The 14,354-nt window shown below is 41.5% G+C and overlaps 1 protein-coding gene across 2 annotated transcripts in view; it reads left to right on the top strand.

Moving 5' to 3' along the window:
- CRACD (capping protein inhibiting regulator of actin dynamics) overlaps positions 1 to 14,354 on the top strand; it is a 231,022-nt gene that overhangs the window by 156,818 nt on the left and 59,850 nt on the right. For both annotated transcript variants that reach the window (XM_077279725.1, XM_077279724.1), the window contains one exon: positions 6,821 to 6,998. The gene's annotated coding sequence lies outside the window, so the exon portion shown is untranslated. The remainder of the gene's footprint in view (positions 1 to 6,820; positions 6,999 to 14,354) is intronic.

Raw genomic sequence — 14,354 nt, 5'->3', positions numbered from 1 at the left:
TTGTGCAAATTGTAGCCTCAGTTTCCTGTTCTTAGCTGAAAGGAGTGGTACCCGGTGTGGTCTTCTGCTGCTGTAGCCCATCTGCCTCAAAGTTCGACGCACTGTGCGTTCAGAGATGCTCTTAGGCCTACCTTGGTTGTAACAGGTGGCGATTTGAGTCACTGTTGCCTTTCTATCAGCTCGAACCAGTCTGCCCATTCTCCTCTGACCTCTGGCATCAACAAGGCATTTCCGCCCACAGAACTGCCGCTCACTGGATTTTTTTTCTTTTTCGGACCATTCTCTGTAAACCCTAGAGATGGTTGTGCGTGAAAATCCCAGTAGATCAGCAGTTTCTGAAATACTCAGACCAGCCCTTCTGGCACCAACAACCATGCCACGTTCAAAGGCACTCAAATCACCTTTCTTCCCCATACTGATGCTCGGTTTGAACTGCAGGAGATTGTCTTGACCATGTCTACATGCCTAAATGCACTGAGTTGCCGCCATGTGATTGGCTGATTAGAAATTAAGTGTTAACAAGAAGTTGGACAGGTGTACCTAATAAAGTGGCCAGTGAGTGTATATATTACATGGTACAATGGTAACACATTAAAACAAGGCAAACACAGCACATACATTAATACACATAGCAAACATTACAATAAAACACACATAAATGACCACATACCGGAAAGGAGAGAGGGGAGGCAGATGAGGGTCTCCGTCACCTCCTTACACATGTACCAAGCAATGATGAAGATTGATGCCCTTGCTAAGCATTAACACCCCCCAATGTACTTTCAGCCTCATGACAGATTGCCTAGGTCAGCACGGTGGCTCAGTGGTTATCACAGTTGCTTCTCAGCAGTGGGGTCCTGTGTTGCAATCCCACTAAGGACACCATCTGCAAGGAGTTTGTATGTTCTCCCCGGGTTTCCTCCAAGTTCTCCGGTTACATCCCACACGCCAAAGACATACTGATAGGGAATTTATACAGCGATGATGATGTCTGTAAAGCGCTGTGGAATATGGTGGCACTATAATGTGAGTAAAATAAAAGATAAATCATTATAATGTCAAGATATGGCTCAATCGCTAGGCTGGGTTCACATTAGCGTTTCTGTGCACAGCGTATGATCCCCATATATCCGCATGCGTCATGCGTACATATCTTTAACATTGTGTACGCAGGGACATGTTTTTGCATGCGGATGCATATGCATGTCTCATTTCGCAGTGTCTGGCGAACGCAATATGTCGCATTTTTTGAGGCGTCAAATATTGCGCAATCATCCGCATGTGGACGATTGCGCATGATTGTGTAAAAAAACGCATTACTGTCTATGGGAACGCATTGGTATGCAAGGACATGTGTACGCATGTGTTCAAGACGCATGCGTACTTCACACTAATCATGTCCAGGAAACTATGTTACCACCTGCAAAATCACTGATGTATAAAAGGGGGTCTGGGACAGGTAGTCCATTGCTCTCAAGACTCTGGATGGAAGCAGAAGTCTCTCGATGGAAGCAGAAGACTCTCGACGGAAGCACAAGACTCTGGACAGAAGCACAAGGCTCTGGACGGAAGCACAAGGCTCTGGACGGAAGCACAAGGCTCTGGACGGAAGAACAAGGCTCTGGACAAGACTCTGGATGTAATTATAGAAGCTTTGAAAATGTCTGTTTCTCTTTGCAGCCTGTACTCTGTACTATTTTTTTTCAAGTCCCTTGTAGTTTTTGCTGCTCCGGTCCTGTTCCGCCTGTCCTGTGTACTCTGTACTAATTTTTTTCTTTTCCTTGTAGACTGTTTGCTGCTCCGGTCCTGGTGCTGCTGCTGTCTTCCTGGTGCTGCCACCTTCCTGTTGGTGCCGTCTTTCTGTTGCTGCCATCCTGGTGCTGCTGTATGTAAGTATAGATTCTTTGAAAATGTCTGTTTCTCTTTGTAATCTGTACTCTGTACTATTTTTTTTCAGGTCCCTTGTAGACTGATTGCTGCTCCAGTCTTGGAGCTGCTGCCGTCTTCTTGGTGCTGCCACCTTCCTGTTGCTGCCGTCTTTCTGTTGCTGCCATCCTGGTGGGTGCTGCTGCCTTCCTGGTGCTGCCTGACTGCTGTGTTGTTGGACTACTGCCTGTAATGTAAGTATTGGTGTCCATTTTTTTTTGTGCCACATTGTGTTTGGCTTCTACCAAGTTTTTACATTTGTCTTTTTGTTTTTTTGTCTAGTGTTTCACTTGACTGCTGCCTGCTCTTCCAACATGTCCCCCACTGAAGGTTCCGAAAGTGTACATGACACAGATTATGTAATCACATTTGATTTACTGACTGGTATGTATTGACTGTCAATACTAGACATGTGTTAAATCATGTATTTTCTTTACAGGTACCTGACAGTGCAGAAGAGCAGGAGCAGTCTAGTGGAAATGATTCTTCCTAGGGTCGTCGGCCTCAAGTTGCTGAGGAGCGAAGACGGGGTGTAAGTAGCCTTTATCAGAGTTGTAATTGAATTTGTTTTCAGTTTAACTTGCTAATTTTTTTTGTATTTCACCTATAGGTTTCACAACGTGAGGAAGGACAACCGGATATTGATAATGAAGTCCTTATTTAAGCTGTGCAAGAGCGAGCGAGTGTGGGACACCCGTGATCGGAATCATTCCAACTCAGCCTTGATCCGACGAATCTGGGAAAAAGTGGCCAAATCGCTGTAGGATGATTGGGACTATGCAGAGCCAAAAGTCAGAAAGGATTTTCGTAAGTATTGCAATGTGGTCTTTTACGCATCGGTTATGCTGTAAATGTTGGTGTCTTCTTACAATAATTTTTTTTTTCCCCTTCACAGTGAAGAGAGTAAAAGTTCGTAAGTTCATAAGAGTTCATAAGAATTCATAAGAGAGGAGATTCGGGTTCGAAGTGGTGCTGCTCGAAAAGTCCGAAAATAGAAGTACCATCAGCGGCTTTGTTTTTCTGAGACCTGCGCTTGCTCAGCGATCATGAGTATCTTTTGTGTTGTCTCACTATTATTTAAACTTTTTATTTGTTTACTAATGATTTTCATTTATTTTCCACACAGAACCTGGTGCAGCACCACAGAACCTGGATCTTCCTCTGTTGGAGTGGCCCCTCATCGACCAGCCAACGAACAGGCCTAATCATCCACCAGCGATGGAGCAACCATGCAGGCTTCACAGGCTGGGGAACAGGAAGCTGGTCCATCAGGTTTTCCCCTCTCCCAGCCCTCTGCCACTATTTTAATTGGGTCTGCTCGCCAGCGGCAGAGGGCCTGTGAGAGGTCAGTCATGCCCGAGTTTATTCACTTAAGCTCGGTCTTCCAGGCTGGGATGAAGGCGGTTGTAGAAAGAATGGATAGTGGGTTCTATCACTTGAACACACTTTTCAGGACGTCCACAAATGTCTTGACCGCCTGGAAGACAACCTTAATAGACCGGCACAACATTGTTTTTCCGCTATAGAATGGGGCGTGATGGAAAACCTTAGTCCTGATCTCAAGCTCTATGTGATGAAGGCCTGTCAGGATGCTTACACCGAGGCCATGCAGTAGTCCCGATATCAGCAGCAGGCACCAAGTTCTTTCCCTACAGGGCAACAAGCTCCAGGTCAGCATCAGTGGCACTATCCACCACCACCACAACCACCGCTGGACATTACGACTGTTCCAACACTACCCAGCTACACCATGCAGCCGATTGCAGCATCCCAGCCTTTCCCTTCAACCACACAGCCGAGTGCAGCAGCCCAGACACAGTTGGAAAAATTACAAATTTCCTTGAATTTTTCTTCATTTTTTAGCCAGAGTTCAGTTGTGGGTTGGGGGAGGAATTCTGCATGCAGAACGTCACACAATGCACGGCAGGTGTCTCCAACAATCTCAGAAAGGGTTGGCAGTCCAATCTGAAATTGAAAATATAGAGATCTTAAGGTCTCTCCGGTAGCCAGGAATCTGTGGAAAAGAAAATGGGGAATAAAATCAGTACATGGCTCTTATAACAAGAATATTAATTACACGTGCTTCTTTTTTAAAATTACATACCTTAGGGTCACCAACAGATGCTCCTCAGCAGGAATTGCTCTACGTAGTTGAGTGTCCTGCCTGGTGATGGATCCTCGCACATGATGCAGCAATTCATCGAAGCTGTGTACAGACATCCTCATGTATTCAAAAAACTTTTGCGGGTTTTGACGAAGCTCGGTGAACAATGAGTGGTAGGCTCCACGGCTCTCTCGGACTTTAACAATGGGGTGTTGGCAATAGCGACGATGACATCTTCTCCATCTTTCTCTTCTCCTTTCTTCCTCACAAACCACAGCAAAAGCTAAAGCCAATTTCAATGATAAATCCAGATTCAGATTGAAGCTCTCCACGCTAAGATCCATCTTGCAGCAGGATACAGCATCAAAAGAAGAGGATTTTATCTGTGCAGGGTCTATATATAGAAATCCAATAAGCCACGCCCATTGGGAAATACCATACGCATGCGCATAAACAGCGCAAATGCATGCAAAAACACATACAAACGCATGCACACTTAGCGTTTTTTTGCCGTCATGCGAAAGATCTTGCGGATAAAAAGCGCAACATAAACATACATTTGTATGCGTTTTGGCATACGTTTGCGCATGCTGATGAAACGCTGCACACATAAACGCTAATGTGAACCTAGCCTAAGATATTATGAATTTATCAGCAAATATCTGAACATATGATATATATTTCAGTCTCTAGTTTAGGGTTCAGGCCAAGAGTACAGAAAGGAATAGCCTGCCACTTAAGACTCACATTTGTTTATGCAGATAAAATAGGAAAGACAAGATTTACAAAAAGTCCTTGGACCATCTGCCATGATAAACTGCTACGTCCCCCAGACACGAGGTTCTATGAGGATAGCTGCGATCGTCTGTTAACGGAAGAGGATTGCTGTTTTCATACCATAATACATAATACAGTAAACGGGACGGAAATAAACTTCCTTTCATGATCAATACCCAGACTTTTGGGAAGAAGAGGCATTTGCCAGCTGATTCATTTACATTTGTTTTTGCAGTTAAAATTTGTATTATCTTCCATTTAAAATCCAATAAACCATCATCCGCACAATTGTCGCTGTAGCTGTACTTGGTTGATATCCTGTAGATTTTTTTTTATCATTTTTTTAGATTGTGTTAGATGTTGCATTATGTTCTCATATAATTGTCCTTTATGAAGGCAAAATAGAGATGTAATGTATGTGTGCAGTAAATACAGAGCAGTTAGATACAGCCATTGGGAATAAAATAAGTGGAAATAGTTTAGCTAAAATAAAATAATGAAAGATTGCTTTAACGAAAAAGGGTAAAAAACTTCCAGCTCCTCGCTGATCCCACGTAGTTAATTGCAGAAAGCTCGGAGATGGATAGCACAAGCTCAGAAGGTCAGCCTTATACATGGCTTTTATCAAGGTAAGTCACATTAGATAATCATCCTTAGAAATAACAATTCATTTCTTGAACCAATGATAGATCTCCAATTTGGCAGTATTACTAGGGTTGTAATACGTACTATATATTCATACGTAAAGTATTTGATGGTCGATCGTTGATGCATTTACAAGATAGTCTTCCATTTTTCGATGAATTAGCAAAGAATTAACATTTGCCTGATTGTTCACTTTGCTCATTTATAAGGTCCATCAATGTAATGCACAAACGTGTTGCATCCTCCACAGAGAGATAGATGCTCATTATAACTGCTCTAAATTTAGGGATCCCCCTAAAAAAAAGGCTTAATAAGCTATTTGATAATGGATTTAATAAACCGGCCAATTTCAGGATACCGAGTACTGATCGTTTTAGTTTTGCTCCATGTAAATATGTGTAAGATCTAAAGTGGAATTCTCTTGTGTCTAGTAAGAAAGTGACCGCATGTATGCAAATCTGGGGGAAAAAAGAGGAACCCTTACAGTGTGGACATTGACACTTTTGCAATTTGGCACATGAAGGGATTGCAGAAATTTTTCAGAGCCTGGAAAACCCCTTTAACACATTTTCATCTCATTGCCAGTTGTTTAAAAATTCCAGACAACCACTTTAAGAAACGTTTGCTCTAGTTTTGCTAAGTTTTAAGCTATTCAGGAAGTGACATCAGAGTTGCCAGCCAAAATCACACAGAGACAATATTTTGTAGGGATAATAAATCTATAAAGAAATCATTATAATTATAAGTGATGCTTGTCTACAACTAATAATTCTGATGGGAGACATTGGCATTCACTGTAAACTGTGACATAAAACAGTTTCTTCAGCTTCAAAAAAATCACAGACACCTTGATTTTTTCTTACCGACAGAGCAAAAAAAAGTGCCTTATTTTTACAAACTGTCCTGGAATTTGTGGACGGTTGGCCGCCCTGAGTGCCAGAAGGATGGTGTTCAGAATTTTTCTTAGAAAACTCGACAATAGTCTTTTTCACAATCTTCTGATATTAGATTCTTCACAGATCCTGATAAAACTTTATAACCACTGTCTATGCACGGCTTCTTCCCTTTCTCTATGAAATGACATGTCTGTGGTTATGATCCTGACGCCGATATTCAGTGGAGTGCGATCAGATATATTCACTGAGCCGCCAGAGAGGGACAGTGTTGTGATTTGGAAATCTGTTTATTAACGCATGACTTTCTAATCTCTGTTCTGCTTCAGTGGTAATGCAAGACATTCATTCCGAGCGCGTGTTTGCTCATATTCCTGCTTATTGCACTTTGACTTTGTCCTATCTTATTATTAGTGACGGCGGCCATGCCTTAGTGCTGGCAATTCTGATAACACCGCTTGTTTCGTCTCTACAGAGAAGAAGAGGACAGGAAAGTTTCAACCTCTACGAAAGCTGTTTGGTAAAAAGAAAAAGAAATCTTCATCGCTTCACTTTCAAGAAGGCAAACTTAAGCCCAGCCGGTCTATTGGGAGCGTGTGCATTAACCCGGACTCAACCCTGCCCTCTGATGAAGAAGCATGTGATGATCTGAGGTTAGCAACAGCTTATTCCTTTATACATTGGGCTCCTCATTTTGGATTGATGAAATATGTGACATGAACTGCAGGTGATACCGAGAAAAGATCCATAATCCATGACTCACGTCAGACCAGTACGACAGGTCCGTGTGCCAGGTAGAAGCAGCAGCACTCGTACTGAAGTGTCTGATGATTAGATAGAACATTTTATAAGGTCATACTGACTGACTCGCACACCAGGCCGATGATGGAGACCCCATTAGAAAGATCAAAGCTGTTAAAAGTCAGTGGGTCTGTCATTATGATGTAGAAGACTACAGGATGGGGAGGTAATACCTTCTTCTTTTATAATATTGGAATCTCCTGTCATCCAGCATGTGATCATCCCAAAATACCCGACAGTCCAGAACTAGTCTCCCTAACAGATTTTAATTTTATCTTGGGGGTGGTGTCCCCATAATTTTTATTACTAAATTCAATACACTTGAGTCAATCCAATTACTATTTTATATATTTACTATATAAAATATTATTTTATATATATACAGCGGGGAAAATAAGTATTTGAAACGCTGCCGATTTAGCAAGTTTCCCCACCTACAAAGAATGGAGAGGTCTGTAATTTTTATCGCAGATACACTTCAACTGTGAGAGACAGAATCTAAAAATAAGAACCAGAAAAATCACATTGTATGATTTTTACATAATTATAATTAAATTGCATTTTATTGCATGAAATAAGTATTTGATCACCTACCAACCAGCAAGTCTGGCTCTCACAGACCTGTTAGTTTTTCTTTAAGAAGCCCTCCTACTCTGTACTCATTACTTATATTAACATTACATATATTAATTGCACCTGTTTGAATGCGTTACCTGTATAAAAGACTCCTCTCCACACACTCAATTAATCAGACTCCAACCTCTCCACCATGGCCAAGACCAAAGAGCTGTCTAAGGATACCAGGGACAAAATTGTAGACCTGCACAAGGCTGGGATGGGCTACAGGACAATAGGCAAACAGCTAGGTCAGAAGGCAACAACGGCTGGCACAATTATTAGAACATGGAAGAAACACAAGATGACTGTCAATCTTCCTCAGTTTGGTGCTCCATGCAAGATCTCGCCTCGTGAGGTAAGTATGATTCTCCCCTTACTTATCATCTCCACTTTTTTGGTTTGGTGGAAGAAGGATGAGTACAACCCCAAAAACAACGTCCAACCATGAAGCACGGTGGTTGAGACATCATACTCTGGGGGTGCTATTCTGCAAGGGGGACAGGACAACTGCACTGTATTGAAGGGAGGATGGATGGGGTCATGAATAGTGAGATTTTTGCCAGCATAAGTATTGGACATGTCACCAATTTTTAAAGTAAATATATTTCTAAAGGTGCTAGTGACATGAAATTCTCAACAGATGTCGGTAACAACTCATCCAATCCACACAGGCAAAGAAATCAAACTATAAATGTCCGTAAATTAAGTTATGTGTAATAATGTAGAACATAATATATATTTTTATATTTATTTATAATATTGATTTACTTGTCTTTGTAGTGCCTTTTGTCTTATGCGTGTTCACACCTGAGTTAGAGCATCCATTGCAAATGCCATCTGATAGGAAGAATAGTGTTGCGGAGTGCAATTCCCCAATTCAAAATGATGAGTGCTAAGCAGAATCTGATGGACCCCGCTATAAGTTGACGAGATCATGCTGGGTTTTTTCACTCTAAAAATATTGTCCAGTGTAATAATGGGGTGTAGTTTTGTAGGCCTCGCATGAAGTGTGATTTTAAATCTGGGAATTCATTATTGCCAGGATAATTTAGTCCCTTTACATATTGTGTTGACACCTATTCCACCCAAAAGTACTGCCCATATTCAGTGTGATATACCCATGCTGGTTTTCTGTGCTTTTATTGTTATGATTTTGCGCAAATTGTACAAAAAAACCCATCATAAACCCACCATGCACCAATGTGGTTTATAGGATTTTATACGGGACACTAAAGATGAGCGGATCTTTTAACATTCAAATTCGCCAACTTATATAACTGTCATAGATTTTCATAAATCTGAATACTAGATAGCTTGTAATTGCTCGGAAAATACATGTGGTGAAGAGGAGAGAGGAAGAACCCCATTGACCATAAGGACTTACAATCTATTCTATAGATGAGAGAGAAAGGACTCCGCTGACCATAAGAACTTACACTATACAAGAGAGAGAGGAACCGGCTGACCATAAGAGTTTACACTCTACAGTCAAGAGAGAGCGGTAACGCTCCTGACCACAAGAGCTTACACTTTACAGGAGAGAGCGAGGACCCTGCTGACCATAAGAGTTAACACTCTACAGGCAAAAGAGAATGAGAGAGAATCATTTCTGACCACAAGAGCTTACACACTATAGGAGAGATTAAGACTCTGCTGAGTATGAGTTAACACTTTTCAGGCAAGAGAGAGAGAATCCTAAGGCCGGCATCACACTAAACGTATTGAAAATCGATCCGAGTCTTCCTGCCGAGAGTTACACGAGTGTTCTCCATGTGGTCATCCGTGTGTAATGCGTTTGCAATGCGATTACGCTATTTTCTCCCACCAATGTATCTGTATGGCATCCGTATGGCTTTACATTTCTCACTGATTTTCCCCATTGAATTAAATTGCTCAATGGGCTGAAATTAGGAAAATGTGCACGTATTTGTCGCAAGCTAGACGGATGGTTCGTGTGACGTCCAAGTTTTTCTCGCACCCATAGGCTTGCATTTTCGAGTCTCGGACGATATACACTTACAATCGCAGCATGCCGCATGTCCAATACGCCTGAGAAAAAATAAGGTGATGTGAGCTGCCCCATAGATTAACACTGGTCATAGTGCTATGCGATGTTTTCTCGCATACCATTCATCCGTATTCTACAGTAGTGTGACACCGGCCTAACTGTAACAGTTTACACTCTATAGCAAAAAAAAAGAGAGAGGACCTTGCTGACCATAAGAGCTTACACTCTACAGGAGAGAGAGAGAGAGAGAGAGGACCCTGCTGACCATAAGATATTACACTCTACGGGAGAGAGAAGGAGAAGACCCTGCAGACTATAAGAGCTTACACTCTACAGGAGAGAGAGGACCCTGCTGACCATAAGATCTTACATTCCACAGGAGAGATAAAGAGGACCCTGCTGACCATAAGAGCTTACACTCTAAAGGAGAGAGAGAGAGGACCCTGCTGACCATAAGAGCTTACACTCTAAAGGAGAGAGAGAGAGGACCCTGCTGACCATGATAGCTTACACTCTAAAGGAGAGAGAGAGGAACCTGCTGACCATGATAGCTTACACTCTACAGGAGAGAGAGAGGACCCTGCTGACCATGATAGCTTACACTCTACAGGAGAGAGAGAGGACCCTGCTGACCATGATAGCTTACACTCTACAGGAGAGAGAGATGACCCTGTTGACCATGAGAGTTTACACTCTACAGGAGATAGAGAGGACCCTGCTGACCATGATAGCTTACACTCTACAGGAGAGAGATAGGGGACCCTGCTGACCATGAGAGCTTACACTCCACAGGAGAGAGAGAGAAGACCCTGTTGACCATGAGAGTTTACACTCTCCAGGAGAGAGGACCCTGCTGACCATGAGAGCTTACACTCTACAGGAAAAAGAGGACCCTGCTGACTATGAGAGTTTACACTCTACAGGAGAGAGAGAGGACCCCGCTGACCATAAGAGCTTACACTCTACAGGAGAGAGAGGATCCTGCTGACCCTAAGAGCTTACACTCTACAGGAGAGGCAGTGGACCCCACTGACCATAGGAGCTTACACTCTACAGGTGGAATAGCACTGCAGGGTGTGCTATTCCATACAACAGTAAAAATTTATAGCAATATACAGTACATTAATATTACTGATACAGGCCAAAAGAGTTTATACAGCAAACGGACATGGCAGAACGCTGTGTGAGACCACCCTAAATGAGTATGCTGCTTTCCATACAAAGGGCTGCGCAGTCAGTGGGCTGTCTCTGGCTTTCTGATGTCTTATCTGTAATAATCCATTACTGGGATTAATCCCCAACCTGACCTAGCCCTGACGTTCACAGGAATGGCCGGCCTGTCACAGGAGCACCACTATTTTATTATGTAGGGAAACCTGCACTGACCATTGTTGGTACAAATATTTTTCTTTTAACAACCTGCAAATGTTAATCCTGGTAGTACCTGTGATTTACCGGCCAGGTGGCAACCTATCCGTTGCTGATGTGGATGGAGATAATTGTGCAAATTTACAGAGTGCTAAGGTCTATACTTATACTATATGTCTGGCAAACTGCACAAGGTGCAATAGATAATAGTATTAATAGGTAATAGGCTATTATCACCGATGGGTGCAGGGCACCTACACTGGGTCTACGCACACTGCACATGAAGACCCGCCAACTACTCGTAGATTTTTTTTCCAAATGCTCCAAACAAACAGCTGATTTTGTTATGGGGAAGCCATGTCTAGTAAAAAAAAATTGGGGGGCTTCCCTACTTGAAATCTATATGACCTGAAAAGGCAAAAGACAACATTTATCAACGTGACGCAAATTTTTTAAATTATACCAAGCTTTGTATACCTAAAATACTCATAAAAGCCCAACGATGTATTATTTTATACGGTTCTGATGAAGAAATTATAACTTCTTTTAACCTTGGATATTACTTTATATTACCAACATAGAAGAGGATTCTTTACTGTTAGGGCAGTGAGAATCTGGAATTGCTTGCCTGAGGAGGTGGTGATGGAGAACTCAGTCGAGGGGTTCAAGAGAGGCCTGGATGTCTTCCTGGAGCAGAACAATATTGTATCATACAATTATTAGGTTCTGTAGAAGGACGTAGATCTGGGGATTTATTATGATGGAATATAGGCTGAACTGGATGGACAAATGTCTTTTTTCGGCCTTACTAACTATGTTACTATGTATCTGATTCACTGTCTTTATCGTCATAGTTATTTTATATAAAAACTCATTGCTTCTTTTTTGCTAATTTCTAATAAACGCACTTTTACATAAAATCCGTTATTCGCTATTATGTTTATGTACAAACACTGAAAGACAAGATACATGTGCATGCTATTGTGAAAATCAGTCCAGGACCACCGTGCTGCCGCTTTATAATCTCCTGTTCAGTGTTTGCTTTATCCTATATAATACATTATGTTTTGGGTATAGTCCGAGGGCACAAGTCCGTAGGGACGGACAGTCAATGCAGCTGTCAGGGGGCCTCTACACAGATCAGGGGGTCTCTCTCAGATTGGGAAACAAGCACCATCATACCCTGAGGTTTAGTGGGCTTGCTAGTGTTAACTAGACAGAGACCCCCTTACATCTAAGTACTCCCCTATATATTCTGAAAATATTCTTCTGTGTTTTCGTACTGTGATTTAAAACTGTACTGTAACCAACGTTATCTCTCTAAACTACAGTACATCTTGTGCTTTATTTCTAAACTTAAAACATTTGATTAATGGTAAACCCAAATCTCTTCACGCTTGGGTATAGCCGTTAATTAGAGTTACTCACTGAGGGTACAAGCTGCAGTAACATTGTTATTCTATTGGTATTCTTGATTCATGCATGTAACATTCACTTACCATATATTATGTCTAAAATCCTGCAACAAAATTCGTTCCAAGCTATTTTGAAAACCAAAAAAAATAAAAAAAATTGTAGCAAATGTGAATCCCAGAGTAAACATTTTAAGTTATAAATGTTTCTCGGAAAAATGGCTGCCAATTAATATGGTCACAAATACTTGTTACAGTAATGGTCAGTCACTATCAGCATTTCCTGGCTCCTGAATATTAGTCTGTGGCAGTACTGGGATGTGCTTTTCATAGAACCCTTGTTCTCCCAATATTTAAGGTCTAAATGTAAACTCATGGACTATCCCTTTAAGGTGTATCTTTCGTTTGCTCCAAAAATTTGAGTTAAATACCTTATAAATAAATATCCAGGAGCTCCCCTGATTCTGACACTCTTTCCTGTTCTGAGGTGCATCACTCCCTTGCAGAGATATTCACATTTGTGTTTTCTGGGGCTCGCTATGTGAAATCTCCGCTTGCAGTACAACTGGCCATTTCCTCATAGTCCTTTTTGGAGGTGTTTTCTGTAACTCCTCCCTCCCAGAAGCTGCCAATCGGAGCTTGGTAACTATCAGTCTCAGACACTGAAGGGTCTGAGAGGTTAGAGGTGAAAGCACACAGCACCCAAAGAAGACTCTGAAGAAACACCCAGTTGCACCACAAGCAAAGATTTCAACAAGAAACAAATGTGAATTTCTCTGCAATGGAGCAACACAGTGCAAAATGGAAAACAGCAGCAGAATCAAGGGAGCTTTTTACATTCTATGATTCTAAGGTATTTAACTCAATTTTGTTTTTACTAAATGACAGATCTTCCTTAGCATTTAGGAATCTAGACAATTCATATGACATCTGCTTATGACCCATTAATGTCTATTGCTTGTTAAGATATGCAGCAGTTTGTCAGGCTATGTTGTGACTTCCACCCTGCATACCATGGAACGATGAAGAAGTGATGTCACTTGTTATTTCCAGCATAATCATGCCATGTACTCAGCGGTCACATTTGCCATGTGTGCTGTTTTGCTTCCTTGTGGAATCTAAATACTTTCTTCTATTAACATAAAAATGTGACAAATCACATTTCAAAGAATACGTCTAAGTTAGAAAGCCTCTAGGATAATCCAGATCCAGTTTGTTATATAATTATGTGTATTATTATGCAGATATATTCACCTATTAAATATGCCTTCTAAGTAGACGAGATTCCAGCTGTTCCTACGGTCTCTTCTCAGGCCCTGCAGAAATACTGAAGGCGGAAACTCAGAATAAATCTTCTCTTTAATTGGAAACATTGGATGCAGTGAGGATTATATAATCTAATTCTTCAACCTATAAAAATACTAAATTATATATTAAAGTATTAATATGTCTATCTTCATTTCATATAACATTACCATAACCGTTTTTAGGAGTTGGCTTCTCTTACACCTGGCAGTCAGTGGCTATCACTGGGGAAGCTGCCACCGGCCAGACATCCACATTGTGGTATTAAGGCCCTGTAGTAGATCAGCTCACTCAGCTGCTTAATGAGGTAGTCACAGGAATGCTTTTGGCTAAAATCTTCATCTGGTTTACAAAAACGTGCCCCATAAACCAGGTCAACAGAAGAATAGCCGTATTCAGACTTGTTGGCATAGACAAACAGCACCCATACAGTCCGTATAACTGTAGGGATCCGCCTGCTCAGAAGCTCTCTTTAGTAAGAGCATAGCTCTGTAGGT

This window comes from Ranitomeya variabilis, chromosome 1 (genome assembly GCF_051348905.1).
Source record: "Ranitomeya variabilis isolate aRanVar5 chromosome 1, aRanVar5.hap1, whole genome shotgun sequence".
NCBI classification, from domain to species: domain Eukaryota; kingdom Metazoa; phylum Chordata; class Amphibia; order Anura; family Dendrobatidae; genus Ranitomeya; species Ranitomeya variabilis.
This window is presented reverse-complemented; position numbering and strand designations above follow the sequence as displayed.